Genomic DNA, 24,923 nt, shown 5'->3' on the forward strand with positions numbered 1-24,923 from the left:
ATTTGTGATGTACCAGCTCATGGTTCCCATTTGGCTGCAATCAGCTGTGGGGTCAAATACCTGCCTTGATTGTTTTCTCCCTGATGTTTGGTTTAGGATAGTTAGAGACACGTTTGCATCTTCCAACTCGATTTTATGATGAAACTTTGAAAATTGCATGGTCCTCCATAGGGAAATGAAAGATAACATGTCTCTGTGCCCTTGAATCTTCTAGTCACACTTGAAAAATATTACTATTTATCTTCTTCATGTTTCTCTCAGCAGTACAGTTTCAATTAACATCGCCCAGAACAATTCCCCTGCAAGATGAAGACTGATCCAAGATTTCATGTTGGAAGATGCTTTCAAAAACTTTTGACAAGATCTTCTGTGACTGGAGATGAACTGGAGATGAATGCCAAGCTAGATCTTCTGTGGGTAATAAAACCAAACGAAACATTTCAAGTAACTTTACTCTCTTTTTGGTAGAGCTAATACAAGCAACACAGCAACATAAATTTTGGTCTGAGCTATATTATACTGGTATCTTACCTAGTCAGTAAAAGAAAGATCAGATGAAGAACCATTTAAAGCAGAGTGCAGAAACTCTCTGGCCAAATACAATTGAAGTAAATGGAAATGTTTCCTTTAACCTCAGTGAGTTTAGGTTGGAAATATTTTGAGAATATTTCTTTCAGCCATTTAATTTCTGGGTGTTTTAGCCAGTTGCCTTTAAGGTAGCATGTTCAAGCAAGGTAAGCTGCATAAGAAATGTCTTCCATGCACTTTTCGTCATTTTCCTACTGAGGTACAGTGACTGTCCAAACAATAAGAGAGAAAAGGGTCCAGCCTTGTTTTAACTCAGTTCTACATTACACAGATTTTTTTATTATTATTTTCACAGCACTATGATAGAGAAATTGCTTATCAACAGAAAAACTGTGAAAGACTGATGGAATCCAGTGTGTTTGAAAGACTTTAAGACTTGAGTTTGACTTGAGTTTTTTACTCCCCTTTTGTTTCATTTAGAAACCATCAAGAGAAAAGCAGGTAGGATATTTCTCTGTTCCACTGCATATGAAAATGGTCTGTGGTAATGTAATCTTCCCCTGGTTGTGACCAGCAAGAAGGTATAAATGGAGGAAATGTCAGATCATCTGCCTCTCCTTTCTCCACCTGCAACTGAATACGGTGTCGTTGTCTTATATTGCAAAAGATTACTCAGGAAGACAATTTTGTACAGTCGTGCATCTTTTTGGTAGGTAACCAAGGTTCATTTTTCTTGGAAAATGGTAGAATATGACTTTAAATTTGCAGCATGGGAAGTGAGGAAATGAAAACAGTGTCTTGAAGTACAGGTCTTAGTAGGAAACAGCCAAATGTCTGTCTCTTCTATTACTAGGCAGTGCACTGAATGGGGTCAGAGCTGCAGACCTGTCTGGGGAAAGCAGCGTATTACAAGATGGCAAAAAAGACTTTCTTAGTCATAAGCAACGCAGAGAGGTGCCCAAGAGTGTCTGTAGGACAGCAGTGTCCAGGGGCTAAGAATCACTGAGCACTGAATTCTGCTCTGTGCTCCTGTGGCCAAAGCACTGTATGAGTACCTCTGCACTGGTATGATACAGAACTGTGCCTAGCAAAGAATCTCAGCTTGCGGTTCAAACTTGGGTTGTCTGTGACAGTGGCTGTGGTCCTGGTGCTCTGGGACAGGGACAAAAGCTGGCCACAGTGCATTTTGCAGTCTTTATCAGGATCAGCCACAGGTTGGATCCCCAAGCCAGAAGGTGTTAAACTGCTAAAACCGAAGCTCAGCTTCCTCCCAGTCACTTCCTACCTGCAGAGTTTTTGCCTCACACGAGGTGCATACACGTGCCACCCTGGCAGCCAGGCCAGCTGAGTGGCAAAACCACTGAGCTGAGGCCAGCACAGAGCTTACACGGATTTCTGTCTGACCATGCATGCCCAATCCATAGCGTGCAGTCTGCAGGAAATGCAGAAGCCTTCCAGTCCTGCTGCTGGAAATTAAAAACATAGGGCTGACAATTGCTAAGATTTTTGATTCAGTGGCTTTTCTACATGTGATGGGTGGGATGACATAGTCAGATTCCTGCTGCTTAGTCAGGTGATAAATGCCTGCACCTCACTTCAGTGTTGGAAAGCCCTCCTGCTTTAGGTTTGCCTGTTTTTGTGAGTGGTGTGTAGAAATTTGGCTGGTTTCCTTTTTCACTGGTGCAGTGAACCACAGTATTGTGTGCCTCAGGGGTGGAAATCCACTAAGCTGAATGTGACTGATCATGCCCTCATGAAGGAAAGGTCTCTCACTCAGAAGAGAAAAGCTTTGTCTATGTTTGACCGTCCTACCCTGTCACGTACTGGGATTAATTAATATGGTCACTGTCAGGAGTTTGCTGGCAGAGCACAGCTGGTTGTCACACAGAGCTTCTGGGAGATCTTTGAAACCACTGACTTCTCTGGAACAACACCACTTTATCCTCTGTGTGCTAAGAGTGGAGAGGTGCCAGTCTGTACCTCAGGGTCTGTGGGACGAGGTGGGGTTGTATCTAACACCTTCTTTGGGACACCCTGCTGCCCGTGGTGTGGCCAAAGCTGAGACAGCGAGTGTGCTGCTGCAGCTCGGGGAAGTTGGCTGCAAACTTTGAATTCAATCTCTGAACATGTGTGTTCCCAAGTATCCCAGCCCATCCACTTTGTTCTTCATTCAGCTCCAGCTGGTGGAATAAAGGGAAACTGAAAACATAAGGGGTTAGCTGGCACCCATCACCACCTGCCACGGTGTGCTCGGCTCTGCTGCTCACCCCACACGTGCAGCCTTGTGACAGAACTTCTGGCTTTCTTAAGAAAACCCCTCCTTATACTAAGAAACTCTAACACCCACAGGGTTAGAATAAGTTGTTAGTGCATGGGGAGGAAAAGGGTGCGGTTCAAAGAATACTCACTCTAGAATTTTTTTTACAAACTTGAAGCAGTAGTAGTGCTGGGCCAAGACCTGAAATTGGTTTAACCTTCACAGATCAGAGAGAAGTTCAAGCTGGTTTCGCATCTTGTGCAAACAGCTAATATGGCTACCCAGAACTCTGTGCTACTGCAAGGCTCTTATATTTTTGGATATTAAATCTTGGGTCAATACAAAAACTGTGTCAACCGTGGAAACAAAGTCATAAAATTCATCCTTCCATTCTAGATCCTGAGGGAGTGGAGTGGCTGAAGAACAAGGAATTGATGCATACAGAAAAGCCTTGGACAAACCTGAGGTTCAGATAAACCAAATCTCACTCAAACACTCTGCAGTAAGTCCAAGTATTTTTATTTGCTACTGTTGTTTTCCCCTTAGCCTCCTTCAGCTTGCTCTTCAGCCAGGCTGGACCCAGCTGATGCAGCAGGGATTCAAAGGGATTTGCTGTTTACATGGCATCAGCTCCTCTTGCTGTGGTCAGGGACCCTCACTGCCAGCTCTCCATGGCAAAGATCCCAGCAATCCACCTTGTAGAGCTGCACCAAACCCCTGCAGGTGGGTGGCTTTAGGGAGCTCGTACCCTGCTAGGGGTGGATGTCACAGAGCTGGCAGGCACCCGTGGGTGACCCCAACACGTCTGCGCTGGTGCTCAGCGCCGAGGGGCACCTTAGAGAAAAGCCGCAGACAGGAAAGCAGGAAACGTTTTGCAGAACAGAGATAACATAGAAAATTATGCTCTGTAAATGGTGTGATTTACTGATTTACACATACAGGGGCTCAGTGTAAGCACACAGGAAAAGGAAATGGAATAGAGGAGGAGGGGGAGAAAAAAGGCAAGAGGACAAGAAAACAGGCTGGCAGGTTTCATTGGGAACAGGACTTCATGTGCTGGGTTTTTTCCTGAGCATGGTGTGTTGTGGAGGTCTGCAGTCACACATGGACACTCAGGATTGTGGGCCCTTTGCTTCAAAAGGATGTCTCTTTTTATCAAAGCGGGCAACTTGTATCATCTTGGGGTCCTTCTGCGTTGAGAATTTCCTGATGTATACAGCTGGAATCACCCTGGGCACGCCAGACCTTATCTAGAGGAAACTAGTTCCTGAGCCACCGATCTGGACTGCAGCTGTGTGATGGAGGAGTCACAGAGGGTAGAGTTGTGAGCTCTGTGCTCTGTTGCTCAGATTTTCTCCAAGAAAGAAGACTTCAGAAGTCTCTGTGACTTCTTTTGGGGTGAAGCCTCCCTTGACATGAGCCTCAGCAAGCAGTGGGATTCACACTCCCGCCAGCAGCAGATCTCTCTGCAGAATCTCTGTGCACAAGTGATTTTTGTGAGCCTTTGCCACACTTTTTATGCTCCACCTGACCGCACCTCAGTGGGGGAGCTCACAGACCTGGACAGGCTCTACTTTACAATTACATGTTTCTTAATTTGGTCCACTTCCTTTGTGTCACTGATCTCCAGTGGGGAAACTGAGGCTCACACATGGGTGGTGAGCTGGGTAATGATTCCACTCTGCAGTGGCTGGAAATTGGAACCATGTCGTGCAGTTGGATGGTTACCTCTGATGTCTTTTTTGAGGCATCTTCTCTGAGTCTTGGGGAGTGCTGGTTGGTGTGAAAGATCCCTTCCAGTCTCTGCTGGAATCATAGAATAGAATCATTTAGATTGGAAAAGACCTCTAAGATCATCCAGTCCAACTGTTAACTCAGCACTGCCAAGTTTACCACCAAACCATGTCCCTAAGTTTCAGAACCACACATTTTTTGAACACTTTCAGGGAAGAGTTCAAAAAATGTATTGTTATAAGCAACCTAATGTTGTGAAGAAAGGAAATTAACTGATGAAGGTATGATATTAAGCCTCCAACTAAAGTGAAAGATTTAGTGACACACATATTTGGAGATATTTGTTTCAGTTTTTCTCAGATAAATTCCCTGATATAGTCTGAAAAAGAAAGTATGGTCTTTCTTGAGATTTCTAGGTATGTATATACCCCAAGGAGAAAAAAATCCAAGCTTTTTCTCCTCCTTTCCCACCAGTTTTTCAGATCCTCTTACTCTGTCATAATAGCAGAACAGACAACAGAAAAACATACTGGAAATCACCCTTGAAAACACTGACTTTTGAGCTCTGGCACATTTTTTTTCAATATAAATATATCTTGCTATAAATTGGTCTTCCTACAGACAACTGGGATTTTTTTTTCTGTGTTCAGCAGTTTGCTTTCACTTAAACAATGAATCTACAGCCTTATTTTCCAAGCATGATTTCCATGCCCTCCTTTCTGTGCTGGGAATGTACTTTTTGAAGATTCATTTTTGAAGCAACCACATAAATTGGAAAGATTCTTCGACATTAAAACACATCCTTTCCATCATCTTTTCTCTTGACACTAGCAGCTTCAATCATTTTGCAAGTTAAATTATTAATGGAAACACAGATGGTGAAACTTCACCTGGTGCTGGGGTGGCACAGGCACATTTTAACACATGACACGGGGGATGGAAAGTCTGTCTGTCTGTCTGTCTGTCTGTCTGTCTGTCTGTCTGTCTGTCTGTGGTATGTGAGAGTGATACCTGTGGTAGCTTTTCTGGAGTGAGTTTGCAGAGTGGAAGCAGGTGAACCTAGACACCACAACTCTCTGTGCACTCCAGGCTACCCAGATATGGGATATTTTTGCATGAAACCTCTGCTCAGCCAAACCTGCAGGTTTCAACATTTTAAGAAATGCAAATATTTTATAATTCTCTGCCAGATTTGGTAGCTAGTGTGTGCTGTCAGATAATGGGACGAAAACAGATACAGCTCAGTTCTGGACTCATCTTGTGGTCTCTTTTCATTAATCTCATCTCTGTCTGAGTTTTCATTTTCTCTGTTTAGAAGACGTCTGTGAATTCTTTTCAAGACTTCCTTTGCAGATATTTTGATATGAAGTGGCAAAAAGATACTGTAAGAAACCCGGTTATTATCAAAAATTAAGGGAAAAAACCCTCAGCTATAGATATCTACATGTAATGAGACATGGAAATCCCAGAATTTTCCAGAACCAAATGCCAATGCTCCCACTGACTTGACTGAATGACAGTGTCATGGTGTGCTGTGCCAGCATCACTGCTCAGGTGTCAGACAAACAGGATCACTGGCAGGAGAAAGGCAGGCTGCAGGCCAGCTGCATCCTGGAGCTGTGGCTTATGGAATACACACAGCAAATACATGGGTGAAAATAAAGGGTGTCTTGTTATGCTACCAAACACCAAAGAAACAAAAATGCAAGTACACCCACGTCTCCCATTCCTCTGCAGAGGCACTTTGCTGTCTGATCAGCTTGGGTGACATCCTGGCACTTTCAGGAGTGGGAGGAAAGGGCTATGAGGACAGAAGAAGAAAGAAGATGGTCCAGAAAGAATGCAGTGTCTTTTCTCTGCTTGGTTTCAAGATATTTGAGATACATGCCTAGCTGTCAGTGAGGACTCTGGGCAATGATAAACAAGCTCGTGTCTTCTGCAAAGAGAGAGAGAGATGGATGTGAATGTTTGCAGGTAGCTGCAGGAGCAGCCACTGGTATCCTACACTTGGTTTTGGCTGCCCTGGAGAAGCCTGACATTGCCCTGCCAGGCAGTCCCTTTGCTCGGGACTTCTTTAAAGACCAGGAAAACAGGTTGCTCCAAGGCCCATCCAACCTGATCCTAAACACTACCAGGGATGGAGCAACCACAGCTTCTCTGGGCAACCTGTGCCAGTGCCTCAGCACCCTCACAGTAAATAATTTCTTCTCATTATCTAAACCTGCCCTCTGACAGTTTGAACGCATTATCCCTTGTCCTGTCACTCCATGCCCTTGTAAAAAGTCTCTCTCCAGCTCTCTTGTAGCCCCTTCAGGCACTGGAAGGTCTCCCTGGAACCTTCTTTATCCCAGGCTGAACACCTGCAACTTTCTTGAGTCTGTCTTCATAGCAGAGATGCTCCAGCACCCTGAGATTCTTCATGGCTTCCTCTGGGCCATCCAACAGATCCACATCCCTCTGATGTTGGGACACTCAGAGTTAGATGTCCAGCAGCACTGCAGGTGGGGTCTCACCAGTGTGGAGCAGAGGGACAGAATCCCCTATCCTGACCTGCCTCTGAGGACATGGTTGGCTTTCAACACCCCGAAGTCCTTCTCAGCAGGAGAAGAGAGTCCTGCTCTTAATCCATCCTGCTTCTGTCTGCTGGCTGGTGGAATGACAGCCAGGGATGTGTCAGCTTTGAAATCTTTTTGCTTTGAAATTTTAGTTTAAAAAATTATTAATAAAATGGACGCAGTGGTTTCCAGGCCTCCTTCCCTGAAAAGCTTCTTAGCAATCTAAAGGCAGAGAAACAGGAGGAGAGAATGAAAGCTGCTTTAAAATACTGTTTATAAAAGAGATATCTTCTAGTGTTCTCTGCGACTGTTCTATGGTTTCCTTAGAGTAGTTTGTTGTAAAAAAATTATGAATCTGTCATGGTAATCTAAGATTTGTGTCCTTTTTCCTAGCAATGACATTTTCTGTTAGGACACCATCTTGTCTCCTGCTTGAGAGGGTCTTAGTAGAAACATCAGTGATAGGACAACAAAACAATAAATAATCTGTTATGATGTCTAAATCCTTTTGAAAAATGGCAATAACATGCTGGTATTTGCTCTTCAAAGTATTATCCATTATTTGGGAATGAAGGAGCTACTTCTTGTTGTTAAAAACCTTATCAAGCTCAATCACAAAATGAAATGAAAAGCTGTATTCAAATGCAACCTAATTTATAAAGCGAATTATTACTTTATTGAATAAGAAATTTAAATAGTCTAAAATGAAAAACCAGATTCTATCAGCTCTTGATCTTTCTTTGGTAACCACCAGATTACAAGTAGTCCCTAATTCTATGTCTGCTACTGAATTTCAGTTCACTTTATTTTAGCATATTTGAAGGGAGTTTGTTTATGGTATAACTGATGGGAAATTCCAGACAGAAAGGAGGAGTTAGTACATACAGAGAGGGACTCTGAGCTTTTCTTCTAAGCCTTGGTTTTTTTCTGAGAAGGAAAGAACAAAACAGCAACACCCGTTTACCAGTGCTTTTTCATCTGGCTGTGTGGGTGGTATGTTGAAATAATAGTTTGGTGAAGATTAAAGAAAAGTCAGACTGCTGTGTAGCTGCTATCAGAGGGGGGAATCCCAGCTCTTTAAAGAGTGTGCACAACTAGACATGAGCAGTGTTATTATAGGGTTCAAAAGAAAAACCAGCCCAAACACTCCCCTTCTCACCAAACCTCCCCTGGATTTCCAGCGTGTGCAGCAGTGGGCCAGGTCTGTGACTGGGAGATCTCTGCCAGAGTGTGGCTGCTGAGCCTGGGCTCTGTGCTGAGGCTGCAGAGGTCCTGCTGGGTTAAAGCATCTCCTGCAGAGATGGACAGCCTTGCTCTGGAGATGCAAAGGATGGAGGCCCCACCAGTCCCCTGATGTGTTTGGTGTTTTGTCACATTTACTAAAGAGCACTGGTGAAATCTCTCCTTTCTTCTAGTCTGGACCCAGCAGAAGACAGTGTGTTGTTGAAATAAAAGGAATACACCTGCTTAGTGCATAAGAAACACACCTATCTCAACCTTCCCACCTAAAGCAAAGCAGTCTTTAATTCCTGGTGTTTTCTTCCATGTAAGTTCAGGATACACAAAAAGACATAACTCCCAGAAGCCATTCTTAGCAGGATGTCAGACACATCATGAACTCCCCCTTCTCTAGAACACATTTAACCCACAGTCTGTTTCCTCTCCTTAGCAATCACACTTTTTGTCATCTGTGGTCCCTAGATACCTACAGATGAATCTTCCTACATGCCAGTGCTGAGCAGTAAAGCACTTCAACAGTTTCAATTTAGTGCCTGGTAAAATCATGGAGAATAATCTGAGAGTTATTATAAAACACTTGAAGAGCAAGACAGACACTGGTCACAGCCAGCACAGGTTCATGAGGGAAAGTCCTGCTTGACAAAATTTCATTTTATGACAAGGTAGCTAGTCATAGTAATAATCCTTGATCAAGGGAAACCAGTTGATGTAATCATTTTGGATTCCAGTAAAGCTTTTGACACTGTCTCTCACAGGATCCTTCTGGACAGAACATCCAGCAAACAGCTGGATAAATACATATCTATGATTCCATGACTCCCCAGCCAGTGTCAGGTTCCTGAGGGTTCCTACAAGGATCTGGGTTGCTCTGTAGAAAGGGCACGATGAAGAGAGGAGGGATGGAAGAGAGTGAGGACTGTACCTCTCCCACAGAAGGCAGGCCAAGTATGTGGAAAATACATCTATGTTTCAGAAGGGAAGCACTTGGGGAACTGACTGTGGCTGGGGAACTCGGCTCCCAGAAGGAAGTCCCAGTCCCTGGTGCTATTTTTGTCTTTTAACAGACAACTGTAATGGATCAAATGGAAAAACAGCCCTGACAGCTGGGTCTGAAACCCGGCTGCTGCCCATGCACCCTGCCAAAGGTCATGCTCAAGGCACCTGTGCTGCCAGTTAGAGGCCTGTGGTGGTAGTTAGGAACTCAAGAAGCAAGTGGTGTTTTGTGAAAATACTTGTGCAGTTAGCCTACATGCAGTCTCAGTAGACTGATAAGAGACTTCATGGGATGGACAAAGCAAACAAAAGACCAAAGAGCAGAGTCCTGAATGTCACACAGGGTGGGTGCTGTTTGTTCTGGTCTTTGCAGGTTGCTATTGTAGGTAGTTCATGGTTTCCTCTTTTCAGATTCCTTTGAAAAGTGCACACAGGTACAGAAGGTAGCAAGAGTGGCTTTCCCAGAGTACCAAAGGTTTGCCTAGAGCAAAATCCAGCCTCCAGTGGTGGCTAAAAGCAGCTCCTGGGGAGAAGCAGTGTAATGGGGCAGCTCCCAGTGTCCTCTCCCCAAAGCTGCTCACTCACTCCATAAGTCAGCATGTCAGGGACTGTTTCAGCAGTGATCTTTCTACTGCTTTGCATGAGCATGAAAATCACTTCCCTACATCTAACACCATATACACAGTCATGGTTCCTTTGTTCCCTTTTCTCATAGTGCTGTACTGGAGCCTTGTGCTGTGACCATTCATTAGTACTTGCAATCTTTCACTTCTCCAGCTCTCACATCAATTATGGGATAAATTTTAATGTTTTACAGGACAAAACGTCCCCTGGTACACCCTTGAAAACCTTGAATCTGTCATGTTTGGGCCAAACTTATCAAAATCGTAACTCAGTTTGGGAAGTAACTCTTGTTCTTTGAAAGATGCCAATTACCATTTACTATTAACTTCTATTTGCTTACCCTGTCCATCCTCTTTACCCATTTGGAGTATTGATACACTATGAGCACTTCTTCAAATGGAAGTGGGAGAGAGATTATGTCATCTCTTTTGGGAATGCTAATTAGCCATAGTTTTTATTTTCAATATTTTTTCTCTAGTATATCTTGCTTATGAGACTCTTGATGTAACCGAGCAAAAATGTCCATCAGCAATCCCGTGTTATACATGTACATGCTCTCACTTCTTTCTGAATATCTATTTATTATTTTACTTTTTTACATTACAATTCATTTTACTACCCCTCTCTAGTAATATTCCTGCACTATCTTTAAGCTCCTTTTGTTCTTAGTAGAAGGAAAAGTATATGTTCTGAGGTTTTTCTATACAGTTCTAATTTTACTTACTAATTTCTCTCAGTTACTTCTGTTTTATGTTAACTGGCAGCTGTTTGCCCCTTTCACAGCTGTGATTGCTTTTCAGTTTCACACTGATTCCTGCACTTTGCTGCTGAACCAGGATGAGATTTTTAGCGTGATCCGTTTGCACTCTTGGCTTGGAAATTCCGACTTTTTGACCATCTGATAAACCCTTCATCAAAGGCCTGAACTTTCATTTGGGTTTTTCTACCCACATTTTGTCTAGCAATGAACCTGGATAGTAATTTTCCTTTGAGCTAGAGAATGTACCTTTTTAATGCTGAGTGTTTAGGGCAGGTAGATAATCAGGTCAAAATCAGGTCACAATGATGCCTGGCATTCAGAGGTCAACAAACGTTCTACCCAGAACTTGGTTCACCACGGTATGTTGCAGTGAACACTCTCACCATGGGTGTGACCCTCATGGGTTAGAGAATTCACCTGTGCCACCCAAATGCTATTTTTCTATTGGCTACTTACATCTCTAGCATGTCTCCCATATGAAGCTCTCTGTGCATACAGAACTCTTCTGTCCACAAATTGGATGAGGGTTAAATGAATAATGGGTTTAAAGAACAGTCATCATGCTTTTTTGACTCTGTGACTTCATCTGGTGATCTGTAGCAGATAATTCTGCAGATACTCTCCCTGTTCTACTGAGTATCTTGCAAATCTGACCTAGCAGCTCACAAGTCCACAGTGATGCTGAACTGAGCATCTTGCAAATCTGACCTAGCAGCTCACAAGTCCACAGTGATGCTGAACTGAGCATCTTGCAAATCTGACCTAGCAGCTCACAAGTCCACAGTGGTACTCAGCAGAACCGCCCCCAGTCTGCCCTTCGTAATCAACAGTTCTATTTCAGTATCAGGACAGTCATCCGGCCAGACTTCTGTGACATCAGCTGCATCAAATTCCATCACAAGTAACTTTCTGTTCCTCTCATTTCTTACCGGCCCTTCTAGCACCTCTATAATTGACCACAAGTTCTCTTTTTCCGTCATTCAGTGCTTCCATCATTCAGTCAGCAAGCTGCTGTCTGTGTGTGGAGTGTCATGACACACATTTTCTTGGCAGTTTATTGTTGCTGCTCTAACCAGCCCTCTATGGCCCTCTCTGAAAATGTGGGCAAACCACATGTGACAGGATTTTTTTCTTTTTTCTGTTTCTGATGTTCCCCTCTTCCTCGATGAGAGGAGACAACCAAAAGCTCATACCCACTGTGCTGGCCATCTACAGCTTATTCACAAGTTGTCCTGCTTTGCTTTGGTACACCAGAATTCAGTCAAATACAAATCTTTTTTTGTGTGTTCAGGCTGGTTTTTTGAAGCATGAAAACAAGAAAGACCTGAATGCTCATGAGAAAATCTTTAGTTTTAGGATTAGTTTCAAGAACAGTTTTGCTGATCTGTTTATACACGTGAACATTGATAAGACAAACTGCTCGTGAGTCACATCGCTGTTACAGTAATGAAAAACGAAACATCATCTGTAGTATCTGGGCTGAGGGAAGGTGGTTGTGAAACAAGCTGTTGTGGTGAGAATGTCTTTCCAGAAGGGGAAAAGGAGGAGAGTATGAGACAGTAACAGCCAGTGTGTTTGGGGGAAAGTGAGAAACACCAGGGGCCAGAGAGCCTCCCACTCTGGGAGCTGCTGCAGAGCGTGGCAGGGCAGTGTCCAGCAGCACAGTCCCAGCTCCTGTCTCCCAGCTCCCATCCCATTGCAGGGCAGCCAAGTCCACTCAGGACTCACCCAGGAGATGTCCTTGCTTGTGGCTGCAGAGCCTGGAGTGGGCTGGGGGAACATAATGGAAATCTTGAGCCAGGTGAAAGCATCTTCTGTGTACAGACAAAGGGCTGCTGAGGCAGAGAGAGACCAGGATCCCATGGATGCTGCATTAGGTGGTGTGGAGAGGGTCAGAGAGAGCTTTGAGAACAGTAAGGAATGTAAGGATGGAGAAGAGTCATCACTGTGCCTAGGAAGTCAGGACAAAACTTGTAGGCATTACAGCCATAGTAGGCACAAAAAGAAAAGGCAGGAAGAGTGGGCTGGTGCAGGGAGGAAAAGGGGGTTTCTATAGCCATGGCATTTGGGATGGGAAGTTAGGGGAGAAGAATTTTGTGCTGCTGAAGGTAGGAATGGTGAAGGAGGTGTGGGCAAGATGAGAAAAGCCCCAGAGTGGTGATGCTATAGGCAAAGGTAGGAGTTACTGTGTCTGACTGCAAGGGGAAGTTTAGGAGACAGGAGAAGAAAAGGAGAGTGAATTTGCCATGAAAGTGAAAGAAGGCATTAACAGGAATGGGAATGGGTCTAAAAGAAAGGTTTGTGTAGGAAGAGCAGTCTTGGAGCTGGTCCTCCTGCAACAATGTGCAAGGGACGTGCAAGAGCTCACAGTTACAGAGAAGTCAGAATAACAGTGCAGATGAAAATACCCTTCTCAGTGGTGAGGTGGTTACTGTGATGGGGAATAGGGATCAGGCTGCCAGAGGAGGGACTGGCAAATGGTGATGGCACCTCCACTGGCAAGGCCTGGAGAGCTGATGTGAGGAGCAGACACCAAGTCCAGCTCCTGGAGCAGACTGGGCTGAAGGTTCACCAAGGAGGATCTGGATGGAGTCACCACTGGATTTGTTAGCTTTTCCTCAGAGATGAAAATGGTAAGGAGGAGCTTGGAAATAGATACTGGGCAGGTGGACAGGCACTATCCTGGGAGGTGAAGCATGAACCCACTGGTTTTGGAAATGAGATGTGGCTATAAGAGAGCTGAGAACACCTTCCCCAAATGGGGAAGGGGCTGGGGGAGCTACTCCAGGGCTTTAAGGAAATGAACCAAAGAACTCCCCTCAGGAGGGAGTTCGGAGAACATCTAGTGATGGCCTGGAGTTTTGTGGGGTTTCCTTCCATCCCTTTGACTGGTGGCTCCAATGACTCAGAGAATTTCCCAAGGCCCTGCTGAGAGCTCTCTCTGCATGCATCGAAACTGGTTTGTGGTTGGTTTCTTTTGAGCATCAAAACTGCAAAAGAAATTTTCTAGCTTCTCTCTCTCTGGGAAATGGAGTAATCACTGGGAAAGCACATGTCAGATAAGGAGCTGGGTTGTCCGTCTGTCTGTCTGTCTGTCTGTCTGCCAGCTTGTGTGTCCCCAGGCAGGACCTCCTGGATGGCTGGATCCTAACACCTCCAGCCAGGGCTGTCACCATCCTGCCACCTTGCCTGGGTCACAACTCCAGGTCTGAAAGGCTACATGAGAGACAGTGTGAATGCAGCCCTGCTTTTGGAGGGAAAGATAACTAATACTTAAAAGTAATATTTTCTTAATTTTTTTTTTTTTTACCTCTTAAAAGTAGAAGCTTTACCTCTTCAGTGCTTTGCTACTTTACTTTACTGCTCATGGATAACCACCACAGCTCTTCTCTCCTCACGGACATGTATTTGTTTCCATGTGTCCGAAAGATTCCCACAGATGGAGAAGCACAGCTCTGCCCAGGAAGCCTCTGGGGAGGAAACATCATGCTGGGCCAGGAGCAGCTCAGCAGAGCTACCTGCTGCTGCTATCAAGCTGCTTTTAGTTTTTGCCTTGGCTGTGTGTTACAGAGACCCCTCAGTGGTGGTGAGGAGCCTGTGCACGCTCTTGGTGTGTGAGCACTAAGCTGGTGCCCATTTACATTTTCCCTGTGTTGTGTCAGACTGGCTGCCTCAATAAATACCCTCAAATGCTTGTTGCCCATGCTGAGGTTCTCTTGTCCTTGCATGACTGAAGGGATCTCACACACTTCCATGCCAAGGACTCAGAGGTGGCACAGAAAAACCATCACAATGCATTCATCCAAAGAGAACCCTTCACAGCTCATGTATTCAGGGATAGCTTCTTGTTTTTTTTCTTGAGTCACTCATTGTAAAACTATTCGAGCTGCTCAGGGATAGAGAAAGTTATCAAGGGGTTTAAAAGAGGCAAATTCAGACATGTCTTGGCTGCTCAGGCTGCACATCCAACCTTTTTGCTCGTAGATGGAATGTAGCTGTTTCCATGTTGAAAAAATAACATGACTAAGATGTAGTGTGTTTGAATAATAAAGCAACCCAGTCTGGGCCCCACTGAGTGTGAAAGCAAGACTCAGCTTGTAACATGTGGCTTTGAAGCCTCTGACTGATTGGTGATGTTTTGTCTGAACCTCTCAAACCATAGGAATTCAGGAATGGCCCAGGCCAACTCTTCAAATACTGTTCTGCAGAATGGATGTCATCTTCCAGGCATGGAATCACAGAATGGTTGGGTTGGAAGAGACCTTAAAGATCATCTTGTTTTAACCCCCTGCCGTGGGCAGGGATGCCTCCCCCTAGACCAGCTTGCTGAAAGCTCCATCCAGCTTGGAGTGGCCATGACTGTGTTCTCCTGAGCCATCAGTCTGTCCCCTTGATCCACTCCTCACAGTCACAGCTCCTCTTGGCTATGCCTGGCTTGGATGATCTTGGTCTTGGGAAACACTCAGATTCATTGCCTGGGACATTCACATTTTTTCATAAGTGTTTTGGAGGAAAAAACCCCATTAAGGTCACAAATTTAAAAGAATAAGCCAAAGCCCACAAAGCTGTGAATGATTCTAAGGTCACTTTCACCTGTCGTTTCAAAGTTTTGGACAGAGCATTCTTGGGGAGCAGTAGCTTCATTTGAGTGATTGACACCTGTCATATTAAAATGTGGACTGGGGAGGACTCCATTTCCAAGAATGGAGACTGTTCCCCAAGGCCCAGAGATGAGCTTAAAATCACAACCAGGCATTACCTTCCCATGATCTGTCCTAGATTTTTAGAGTTGATAAGGGGTCTTATCCCACCCAAGATTTTATAAAGACTTTGTTTTCCCCAACTCAGTCAATATATTTTTCCTAAACCACCACCACCACCAATTAATAAATAAATAATCCTGCATCCCAAAAGCAGATCATTTATTCAGGGTGCTTCCTAGGTATAAAATCTCTGGAGCAGCAACATTTAAGAGGCTGTGGATCAGCTACTTTGCAGTGTCATGAAAATTTCATGCTCTCTTGGCAAGGAAGTTAGTGAGTCAGGCAAATGAGCTCTTATGCTGTCTCCCTGACCTGGATACAGGCATACACAGTTTCAGATTACAGCTCTGTGTGTGTGTGGCTCAGAGAGGAGGCACCCAAGTGCATTTAGGCCTTTGACATCCAAGCAGTCCAAGTTTCAGATGTACAACACCATTAAACACGTTTTGAAAATTTTAGCCCTGGTGACCCTAAAAAAAAAAAAAAAAGTAATAATAATAAAAATAAGCCTTACTGATGGATTATTGGTTTCTAAATGCAAAGGTTCGAGGCATGCACAGAACATCTACCTGAGAGTAACTTTATTGGCCTGCTGGCACTGACTCCTCCTGCTCCTGGCCATGACTGCTGCAGCCTCAAGGCTGAATTCTCCCCTGGTCTGCAAAGTGTGGCTGGAGGTGGAAAAGAAGTGGAAACAGAAAATGTATCAACCGGTTGCTAAAACATAGAAGTTTAAAAAAAGCCAAGTGTGGGGAAAATGAGAGAAAAGAAAGAAGAAAAAGCAGAACAGTAGACCCAGCAGGCAGGTTTAGCTGCAGCAGAAGCAATTAGTTCAAAGTGAGAATCTGAATTTTTGAGCTGCTTACAGCTTGGTTACACCGACTTTGCTGTACTGTGTTGCTTTATTTGCTGCTCCTGACTGTCGCACTCCCACTCTCTCCTGCAAGGCGTCAGGACCAGTGAATCCACCTGGCAAATCTCCGCTTGTCCGAGGGGCTGTGCCGGCCCGGGGATGCTCCAGCCTGGGGCTGAAGGTACCGGCTGTGGCCAGACGATGTCACGCTAACCCCGCGGATGCTCGGCAGCCCGCAGTTCATCTCCCCAGCCGCAAGCACTGCAGTGGAGCTGCCTTCTGTCCTGCTGCATTAATGTCTTCCCAAGCTCTCCTTTTCGTACCAATCACACAGCACAGAAGGTGCCATTAAGGCTTTAAAATTTAATGAGCTCTAATAAAACCTCTCCCTGTGATATACAACCCCAGAACAGGCTATGCTGCGGGAACATTGCATTGTGTGGGCCCTTATATCTTTCCCTCCTTTCTGTTTTAACAGTGGATTCACTTTAATAGCATTTCTGCATCTTTATGTTGTGGAGTTACTGCAGATTAACTCCACGGAGGAAGGTAGGTGTCTGATTCTCTGACGAGGGGTAGCTGCCCCACCCAGCCAGAGCGTTTGCATTCCTGGCACGCCGAGAAGTGCAAACCTGCCTGAACCTTGGCTTGGCTGAAATGATCATGCCTAAATCCTGACTGATGCCTTCCCAGCCCACGGAAATAAACGGGAAGTCCGTCCTCCCTCCTGATTTGACCAAGAGTTCATCCTCTAAATTTACAGGGTGCAAGAAGCTCTGTAAGTGTCTCTATCCCATAAGCTTTCTCAGCACACCAGTGTTGTTCACTGGAAACAGATGGCACTGGTCTAAGCCCTTTCTCAGGCTGTTGCAAACCCAGACTGAACTTCAGTTTCCCATGCAGAGCCTCCCATGTCCTGAAAACGTGCTGTGAGCATCCAGCTGTTAGATCCTCAGGGGTCTGGTCTCAGAGTCTCCTGCTGAAGCTGTTCCATGTGGCATCAATAATTAAAGATTCACTGGACCAGAGAGAAGAAGTGGAAGATGGACTCTCCTTCCCCATGGTCAGGACACTCGTGTGTAATGTGGGAAAGTCAAGTTACAGGTTCCTGCTCCAGTGAACAGCTAACTAGCAGCACAAGTTGGAGCAGCTCCAACAGGAGAGGCTGAGACCCCCCCTCCCTTCCCAGGACCATCCAGGGCCTGCTCATTTGGGCATTTCAATGAAGGAAGAGAAAGAAAACCGAGAGAAACCTGCAAATTCTTCAAGCCCCTTAACTACTGATTAAGAGCTGAGATGTCTCTGTGGGAAGGACCTGAGCTACCTCACATGAAACCTGAAGGAAGAGTGGGATCAAAAGTGTCTGTCCAACTCTGGGTCTGTCTCCAGCCTCAGCTGAAGTCAGGTTCTGGTGGAAGAGCAAAACCACAGGGTAAATGTTTAATGATACCTCCCCAAGATACACACTGAACCCAAGTGGATAAAACACCTGGTCACCTCACCCTTGTTCTCCATGGTTTATTCTTGTGTCTTACCCAGTCATTTCCTACAAGCTTTAGCCCATTATTTTTCTTGTACCCGTGGCAGAGGGCTGGACAGCCAGATCTGAACTGGGACATCTCTGGGGTGGCTGTGTGCCTCTGGGGTGAGCACAGCAACTTGTCTGCAGGTTTGCTGCTGTGCAGCACCAAACATTGTGCACGTCTGAGGCCCACAGGCACCACCACAGCACAGACCTAGGTCTGGTTCTGTGGTGTGTCACCATAAGTGACACCAGTCTCTATTGTCTTTCCCCTGATGCTTTTTTTTTAATGACCTGGGTGTGCAAGATCATCCGAGGTGATTTGATTTTAGTCTCAGATTGGGTTTGCTCATTTTGCAAAAAGAAAGGGAAAAAGAAAAAGTGTTTCTTCTTGAAATAAGCCTCCAGCAAAAGTTCTCTCAATTCACCAGTCTCTTGCAAAAATTTTAGAGAGGAGACAAGGTGTGGAAAGAGAGTCAGTATTTTCTACTTGGTATATTTGGACAGAAAGGCAAGTGCCCAAGTCTGAAGAAGAAAACTCCAGGCTGAGTTTAAAAGCTTCCATTTCATACTGAGAAAACTGCAGGAGTGTCTGAATTTATCCAGATCAGTAGTGGAGCTAGTGAAAAGTGTTTGCAGATCTTCCCCAAAGGATATCCTTACATCACCTCAGCTGGCTGTGACACTTGGCAGAAGTGAGTGGAGCTGCACAGGTGTTAAAACTCAATAGAACACAGAAAACCAAGGCTCTCATGTAAGCTCCTTGTTAGGAGCGTTTTTAGGCACCTTTAAACATGTTTGCAATTCCCCTGATTTCAAGTCAAGCTCCTTGCTTAACACATTAAAAGGCAGAATGACTTCGCTTTGGAAGCCCTGGAGACTTCATGAAGAAGCCGTTTGACCTCCTTGTGTCTCAATCCATCCAGAACATGAGAGTGAAAAATAAACAGCACCTCATTAAAAAAGAAATAGATAGTGTGACTGACCTGAGCTTGCCTTGGTAAATAAATTACAAAGCCATAAAAGTGCTTGAGGAGCTGCTTTGCCCCTTTGAAACAACTCTCTAAACACAGTGCTGGGGGTGGTGCAGAGTGATCACTGAGGAACTCTTACCATTATCTGCCTGTCAAGCCCCCATACATTCCTCCTTGTCTGAGCTAAGCAGAAATTACAAACCAGTGATGAGGGGCTGCAATAAACACCAAAAGAGACTGATTTACCCATGAGCTTTCCCAACTGTTCTTGCCACTCAAAAGCATCCCAAGGTCAGATTAATACCTGTGTCCTTCTCTGTTCCCAAAGGACTCACCTTGATAGTTTAGCTACTCAGGGTTTTAGATGCTGCTGCTGTCAGTGCTGTTTGCTGGGGTGCCCTGTATTTTCTTGGTAAATAGCAGGGTTTGTGAGGCTGGCACAAACAGTTGGACTGGATGGTGTTGGTGGTAAAGTGGGTGTCTTCCAACTCAGGGTATTCTGTGATTCTATGAATAAGGAGCAAAACAGCAAAGGGGTGCTGGGAGAAGGGTCAGAGGAGTGATCTGGGATCTTCAAGATTAAAAGAAATAGCCAGCCAAAGTTTGGGACTGGTATGGGTCTCTAAGCACTGAGATAACAGAGTTTGTCTGAATGAAAACCAGTGCCTCTGTGTCAGCATCAAATCTGAGTGCAGAGTGGAAAAGTCCCATGGATGTAAAAGCAAACGTTGTCTCTAGAAAAGCATTTGTAGGGAGTTCACCACAGATGGGGATGGGTAGTGATATAACAGGATTGAAAGTGGGGAAAGGCTCCATATACCACACAACCAAGTGAATCATGATCCCCTGGCACACCACTGCTTCAGAAACAAACCTAATGCACAGCATCCCATCAAACAGAGCAAACTTCAGCTTCCTGCCCACTGCTGCCTGGATTATCTGCCCATGGATTACCTTCCCATGACCTGAAACTCTCATCCTGCCCATTCCTGCATCCCTGAATAGCCTCTGTCTTTGGGAATGCAACCTGCCAGGGGTCACATGAAGAGATTACAGCCTAGACATTTAAGCTACATTAACACCTGTCCCTGTGCTGTGTCCTAAAGGCAGAATGGCAAAAGGATATTTCCTCCCATGTGTAAACAGAAACCTTCCTGCTGGACCGTGGTCCCATCGAAGGGAAGGTGTAAACTTGCTTTTCAGTAGCTGCAGAATCAGCGCTTAACTAATGTGGAACTGCTGAGGAGAGATAATTTCTTGGCATGGCCTTGTTATGCTACCTTTAAATTCTTGTGTAATTAAAAAGAAGCAAGGAAAAAACCCCAAACCACAACAAGCACCACTTTTGATTGCTCCCCCTATGCTTAATGAAGTCCTAAAGATTAGAGGAATGTGCAGACAAGACACCTGAGCATGGCAGACCAGAGCTTGTGGGCTGTACCCAGCCTGCTGCTGGCACTGCACACAGCCAGTGTGGCTGCAGAGGATCTCTGAGTGATTCAGGTCACTTATTATCCAGGACAGCAAGACTCAGGCTCAGAGAGTGGAGAAAAACAACCGTAGCACTTATGTTAGGTAGCCAAATGCCCTTTGCCCTGGGCAGAAGGTGTGATTTTGTGTGTCCTGACACCTCCTCTGCCTTCTGCTTGCCCATGTGAAGGGCTCTGTCACAACCAGGTGCTGTAAGATGAGGATGGAGTTTGCCTTTGTTTTTAACCATCCAAGCAGCTGTGTTGTGCCTCTGAATGAGTTTGAGATGCATTTGGAAAGCAGCTAAACAGTATTCTCTGCATTTGAGGCAATCATGTTTATTATTTAATTTTACTGCTTAGCATTGGAGGACATTGTTCATCTTGAGGGGGAAGGGGCATTTATTGAGAGAGGTGCAGCACTTCAGAAAGAAGAGTAAGTTAGATTTCCACGATATAAATGTTCTCCCTATGTACAGGGCAGTGAAAGGAGCTGTTTGCTCAGGATGAATTAAAGTATTTAGTTGGCCTCCTCTCCCAGCAGCTCATCTGGGGCCATACCCTGTGGGCTCTGTGGGCTCAGATGGGTTTCTTGATGCTATCAGTAGCAGCAGCATACCTGCAAATGTCTTAGGGGTACAAACCTTGGCCAAGCCACCCCAGGAGCCCGTGGGGCTACCCTGACACACTCTGTTTTCCAGCTTGAGCATTTTTGGGCAATCTGGGTGACTTTGTGGGCAGATTCCCTCAGGCTTATATGTGCTGAGCAATATTTAATGGGACATCTTGGGGAGTGAGAGGCCATTCAGGCTGAGAGGGGACTTGGGACTGGCCGTGACTTGGAAATATTGTGTATAGTTAAGATCTGCACACTCCAGTGAGACAGTTAATGTGGTTAAAATCAATGAGCTGTGCTAATTTACCTCAGCTGAAGCCTGCATTTCACATGGCTTTTCAGTACTTCCTTTAAACCCTATTAATTCTAATGTTTAATTGCAAACAAACTGGATGGTGGATCAGTTAAAGAAAAATCTACTGTAAAGGGTCAAGGATTTAACCTGTACTATCTTTGTGACTCCCATGCAGATCTTTCAGACCAGTTATTTGAATATGTTAAAATCTAATTTGAATTGTTCATCACATAGAACAAGGTAAGCTTTTTTTTAATGAGAGATGTAACTTCAGGGCACTATTAAATTCTAATTAAAAATCAGTCAAAAGCACCCTTTCCTTAGTGTTTGTGCCTGCAGCAACACTTCCACTGTGGTATCAAAAGCTCAGTTCATTACTTCTTAATTAATTTTGCCTTGAGAAGCTCTAAGTTCTCAGAGGACCTGTTGGGTTTTTAGAGTGTTGTCTACATAGTGTTTGCTTGTACACAGCAGCCACAATGACATTCAGATCAGGAATCCTTACCCATTTAATCCAATTTGATACAATGTCTGCAGCCTGCCAGCTTTTGGGAACCTGAAAGATGCCTGAAGTTCACAATACAGAGGATATCCTGTCCGGAGCTACTGGTATTGTAGGGATTTTCCCTTCTCCCTATTCCCAGTGTGCCTATATTGCAGTTGAAAAGATTGGTATATAGGTTGATTGATTTTTTAAAATTTTATTTATTTTTTTTTTAATTTTATATTTTTGGTGAGGAAGATCATGATGAATAGGAAACTTGTCTTGCTCCTGACCCCAAAGAAATCTTGTCTGGAAGTACGTGTTTCTTTTTTCATAAGGAGAGATAAGGATCTAAAATAAGGATAGATAAGGATCTAAGATAAGGATAGATAAGGATCTAAGATAAGGATCCTGCAATCCAGATCTCCCACTGCAAATGATTCATTTCCCCTCCTGGCCTGGCTGTGTGTCTGATGGTGGGGAGCCAGAGCTGACCAGTGCCCTGGGACAAAGAAGGGAAAAGAAGGTAAAAGGGTGGAGGAGAATAATCAACCCAGTCTCACGGGACATTTTTCACTGGTTTAGGGAATTTCCCCCAGAAGAGCTTTGGTGATGAGCAGACAATAAACTTGCTTGGGGTGGCTTGAACATTTGAGCATTCCTCAAACTCTACAAGACAAGGGTTTGGCAGGAGAGTGTGAACCAAACTTGCAAATGTTCCTCTGAGCTGGGCCTAGAGGGGCATGTGTAGCTGCTGTCTATGCCAGGAGGGACCTGGAAGATATAAATTTTTATTAGGAACCTTTGTATTAAGCCTAGTTTGCACAAGCAGACCCTGTAACTATCAAAGGCAGTAGTTCACATCTCCATTCATGTGTGTCCAAGTCTTCTTGCTGCAAGGCACAGAGTTAGATGGGTGGGGCTGAGGGAGCTGTGGAGAAAAAACAGTATAAATTGGGGGTAGGGAAGGCTTAAAATGAGATTTTGAGGCGATGTCAGCTTCCAGCTTTCCTCTTGGAGAAAGTGCACAGAAAAAAAGGGGGAAAAATTAAAAATAGAAAGAAAAAAATCTTGATGAGTGGATGTGGGCAAGGTGTTTTTGATTCTGAGGGAAGCCCCCTTCTTTCCCCAGGTTATCCTGTCCTTTTCTTCAGCAGTGCTTCAAAGAAAGCTCTCATTTACTCTTCTGAAATGCTGGTTTGGGGACAGAACAATGGCTGGATATTTTGCTCCTCCTCTTCTCTGCTGGTGATGGTGAGAGGGTTAAGCAAGAAAACACACTGGACAGCTTATAAATTACCCTCTTAGCTCTCTCATTTCAGAGCCTGTGCATGCTGGCACCAGCAGAAGCAGATCTCAAGGCTGAGGTCCTGAGCCCTGTCTGCCCCTTCCCTGTTGCCAGAGCCACACTTAACAGCAGACTGGATGGATGGATGGATGGATGGATGGATGGATGGATGGATGGATGGATGGATGGAAGGATGGATAGCTCCACATATAAATGGTCTCATTTCATGCTGTAGAGGCCAGGAGAGGTTGAAAATCAGTACAAAGTTTGGTTCATAAGCTGCAGAGTTTTATTCTCCTGCTATATCATAGAGCATCATCACTCAACAACAAGCAGCTACCAGTTGAGATGAGCATCCAGCTGAGTTCAGAAAGCTTCAGCCCAACCTGTGTCAGGAAGAGGGGGTCATTATTTCTTTCTGTCCTCAGAAAAGAGCCAAAGCCTCGAGCTTTTGATGCTGCAGTTGTAGATGTGCTAAGTCAGCTGTGGCCAGAGCTGTGTTGTGCTAACATAGACATGCCAGTCCTGGAGAGAAGAAGCTGAAAGTTTCCTCAGTTTTGATTTTCAGGTTCATTCAATTTTGCCAGCTTTTTGTTACTGACAGGCAGCAGACTTGAGTCTAGTGTGCCCCAGACATGTCTTCATTCAAATGTCAAGAGCCACAAGGGATATGGAGCTCAGAGAGAAGACAAGGAGAAAGAGGGAAGTTTTTGTACTTGAGATGTAGGAGCAAAGCTGGCCTGGCTTTCCATGGAGGAAAAATCACAGCAGGACTGTGCCAAGGCCATAGTGGTTCTAAGATGGCAAGTTCCAGGGGAAAATAGGGAGGCCCTTGCCTATTCCAGGATGTCATAGCTCCCAGTAATTAGTTTATAAGGGGGTGCAGAGAAAGGTCTGGACAGAATGTGAAGTCTGTGGATGTGCAGCCAACAAACCTGAGCTACTCTAAGGAGAGGGATGTGCCTTACACTCAGTATGCAGAAACAACCAGAATTTCTGCCTCTGTGCCTTCCCAGACTGACTGTTTTCACTTTGCACAGAGTGCTGATCAAAGAGGGAATACTCTTTGCTCAAGGAGCCTTTGAAGATAGCAGAAATTTTGGGTGAGGAGGTGAGCAAGGCTGCAGGTTAGTTTTAGCAGGAATCCCTGTATAGTTGAACCTGCCCCTCTTCTTTTTCTGCTGAGAACACCCAGTCATGGGGCTGTCACTGCAGTCTCTGCAAAATCTCCTGGCAGGGAAAGCAAGCCACTTGTGAAAGGCTTCCTAAGGGAAATGCTTGCATCCACTGAGGTTTAGCACACTTGAAAATGTACAAAAAGGAAAAATTCTTGTGTAGGACAGAGGATGGCCTGGATAAGATAAGATAAACCATCTTGTCAGGCTCTCAGAGCCTGTTTGTTTATACACATCACAGCAAGTGAGGGTGCATTGGCAGCATCTTCCAGTTTGCACCTCCTCACTTGCATCTGGGCAGAAACCCATTGAAGAGAGAGCCCAGCTGCAGAGCTGAGAGGGCAGGTGAACCTTCTCCCTCACCCCCTGCTCTCCTTCCAATCCCCCTCCCTCTCCCACCTCCCTCTGTCCTCAGGAAGAGCTGGCCTTTGGAGTACGTGCCTCTGGCCACCCTGTACTCCGTGCTCTGGGATCACCAGGAGCAAGTTGCCAAGGAATTCATTTGTCATTACTTGCTAAATAAATGGAGCGTGATAAGAATCTGCATTCTGCTTCCACAAAAACCTGTAGATGCTGTTGCTGGTGTCCCAGTGGTTTCTCACAAGAATGCCCAAGTCACTTTTTCTTCTCCATAAAGGCCGGAAAGGGCTGCCTGGCTCAGCTGGGGTGGTTGGTTCTTGGGAGGGAGCCTCAGCACTTCCATTATCAGCAGTTGCCACGAAGTGTTGGACAGGGAGGGCTCAGCAGCACGGCAGGAAAAGGTTTCATATCTGGAAATAATCTCACAGAAGTCT

At 45.0% G+C, this 24,923-nt stretch overlaps 1 long non-coding RNA gene across 3 annotated transcripts in view; it reads left to right on the plus strand.

The window, feature by feature from the left end:
- LOC134551642 (uncharacterized) overlaps nt 1-23,147 on the plus strand; it is a 45,553-nt gene extending 22,406 nt beyond the window's left edge. The window contains exons 2-5 of one of the 3 annotated variants that reach the window (XR_010080637.1): nt 262-417; nt 1,009-1,029; nt 3,182-3,287; nt 16,401-23,147. This is a non-coding gene — a long non-coding RNA (uncharacterized LOC134551642). The remainder of the gene's footprint in view (nt 1-261; nt 418-1,008; nt 1,030-3,181; nt 3,288-16,400) is intronic. The other 2 variants (XR_010080636.1, XR_010080638.1) reach the window with 2 other exon arrangements.
- Nucleotides 23,148-24,923: the final 1,776 nt, after the last annotated feature.

This window comes from Prinia subflava, chromosome 5 (assembly GCF_021018805.1).
Source record: "Prinia subflava isolate CZ2003 ecotype Zambia chromosome 5, Cam_Psub_1.2, whole genome shotgun sequence".
Taxonomy (NCBI): domain Eukaryota; kingdom Metazoa; phylum Chordata; class Aves; order Passeriformes; family Cisticolidae; genus Prinia; species Prinia subflava.